Raw genomic sequence first — 2,940 nt, 5'->3', positions numbered from 1 at the left:
CGGGCCCCACGATCTGATCTCTGGGGGGGGACCTGGCTCCATTTCCGATTAGCTGTTCGGCTTGGGCAGGGTAGGGAACCGCCCTGTGCCACAGTCTCATCCGGCACGGCGCTGTCCTCCTAGGGTTGTCATAGAGAACACGCAAACCAGTGCGTTTAAGGGACTACCTGCAGCGAGTACGCTCATCGCCAATGTCACTCTCCCTGTCACTCTCCTGTCTGCCACATTCACCCCCAACACAAGGGCATGCAAGGCCTCCCCATTTCCTTTGGCCAAAAACCTGATTTCCATGGAATTGGACCTCTGAAAATGGACGCCTGCCTCAGCAAGCAGCCTGCCTCTCCCCACAACACACCCACACCCCAAGATTTATGTCGATGGCTCCTCGGTTCAGTGAGCTCACCTTCCCCGTCTCAGCCACGCACCCCCACGGCTCTCTACCAGCCCGTCACCAGGGAAGGGTATCACTCCCGCCCACGGTCCTTGCTGATGCTGGGGACTCCGCTGACCACGGAGCCCTGGCCCTCTCATGACTTCAAGGACACCCTTCAGTGATGGTCATCTCTCCGTGCCGTCACCAAAATTCTCCTCTCTACTGAGCCCCTTCCAACAACAAGAACGCCACGTCGCCTCCCATCTCGAAAACCCCGTCGCGTGAGCTCACCTCTGTCACAGCAATGACCTCGTTCTCTTCTCCCCTTCACAAAGGAGCTCTCAGAAGCGGTGACCCCACACAGTAACGTCACCTCTGTTCCTCTCATTTTCCCTGAAACCTTCCCACGGTGGGGGGGGGGGTGGACATTCACACCCTCGACTCCCCACCGCGGGCTCCAGCAAGACCTCAGTGGTCCCCACATGGTGAAATCTCGCGACCCATCCTAACCCCCAGCACAGGGGCCGCACTCACATTCTCTTCCCTCCACTGCCGGGACCACGCTCACCCGGATCGCCTCCTGCCCCGACAGTCACACCTTCTCAGTCACCATTTTGGCCTCTTACACCTCTGTCCGCTCCTGGGCGAGCTCACCGGGCTCCTGGCCCCTAACAGCAGCCCATGTCCCATCTGTGTCCCGCAGCCCTACCCCGGCCCACGTCGCAGATAACCCAGACACACATCCAGGGGCGTGCCTGGCGGTCCCATCGGTACTCATCCATTCAACGATGCCGCACGGATCGAGTCAGTATCTCCCACGCGCACACCAGAGCTACAGCGAGAACAAAACAAACCCAACTCCCACGACTATTCTGGTCAGAGCTTTTGTTCTTCCTCAAAAGACAATTAAGAGCATAAATGGCTAGATTACACAACAGGCTGGCAGAAAATAAGCAGGACGGTGGAGAATGGTGGGTGAGGGTAGGAAGGGGAAGGCCATCGAGAATGGTTCCAGAAGGCCTCGGCAGAGGTTACGTCTTAGAAGAGCCTGGGGAACTGGCACGAAACCGTCTGGGGAGGAGTTTTGGGGGGTTCCTCTGGCCCAGCAGAGGCTGCAGGGCAGGGAGCAGGGGCAGGGGTAGGGGTACGGTGCAGAGGTCCTGGGGGTTGTGGTGAGGACTCGGAGAGGCTGGTAGGGGTCCGGACTTCTGCTCTGGGTGACACAGGCATCCACAGAAGGGCTCTGGGCTGAAATGCCATGCAGCCTCAGCCCGCTGCTCAGCAGGCCGACCGCAGGGACAAGGCAGGGGTGCGGGGGCGGGGTGGGGGGTGAACACAGGGCAACCCCCACAGAAGTGACGGCGGCCGTCCAGGCCGGAGGGGCAGCTCTGTGTGGGGAGAGGAGCAGGCTCTGTGACAACCGGATTCCGGTGCAACCAGACGTGCTGCAGAATCAGCCTGCAGAGTCCAGGGTGCAGTCCGGGCCCAGTCGGCGTCCCTGACTGCCTCCGGTCGGCTCGTTTTCCCTTCCCAGAAAACGTCCTCCCTGTTCAAGTGTGGGATTCACACTCTTCGGGGTTACCCTAATCTGCCTTTATCCATCAATCTAGATGCACGTCACAAAAATGTTCTGCTCCAGAATAAAACACGGCAGGACCACATAGGATTTCGTTTTTATAAAAGGAAGCACTGATTCTTTGGGGATACATGCCCGGGTGATGAACTATAAAAAAAACCAAAGACAGGAAAATTACAGAATTTGGGATAACAGGAGAGAAGGGATACAGCTGAGGATGGGGGCTCCCGGGCTGGGTCACCCGCGTCGGGCAGAGAGCCCAGGCGTGGTCCACACGCACTTTTCGGTGCGTGTGAAATGTTCACAGTCGAACGAGGGGAAAGGTGCATTTGGAATGGGAGACGTTCATCCAAGTCAGGCTTCTCAAATGTACATACGTGCAGTAAGGGGACAGCAGGGTGTGCAAACGACACATGCCGTGGTGACAAAGGCGGACATATTTCTACAAGGATATGTGAGAAATGAAGTAGCGGACAGCTAAAACGTTACTTCTAGAAAATCAGCGCAGAGTGGAGGAGTGAAGGACACCTTCCTTCATGCTTTCTGTCCGCCACATCTAGATCCTCCTTATGGAGAACGGTGAAGACCACACACACACACACACGTATGTGTGTCTAGCTCTGAGGTCTCCATCCTCTATGTCTGACGCTGTACAAGCGGCATGTGGTATCCGGTACATTCATAATATTACCAAATAGTAATAAAATGCAAGAGAGCCTTTGATTCTGCATCAATAATCACAGTGAAAATCATTGCTCGAACACCCGCCAAAGCCAAGAACCTCCCTGCCAATGCCCGTGCGTTCGAGTAGAGCCGAGGACTGTCGGCTGTCACTGCGCCGCCGGAGTGGTAGCACCGCCTGTGGCCACCCTGTCCCCGGACATACGGTCTCTGGACCCGGAGGCGGGCAGACGCTCTGTGAGGCTGCACTGCGGGCCCCTCCCCAGGCTGGAGACCAGGGCTGTCGGGGTCTCCTCATGCCCCGAGGCTT

Source organism: Meles meles, chromosome 16 (genome assembly GCF_922984935.1).
Source record: "Meles meles chromosome 16, mMelMel3.1 paternal haplotype, whole genome shotgun sequence".
NCBI classification, from domain to species: domain Eukaryota; kingdom Metazoa; phylum Chordata; class Mammalia; order Carnivora; family Mustelidae; genus Meles; species Meles meles.
Note: the sequence above shows the minus strand (reverse complement) of the source record.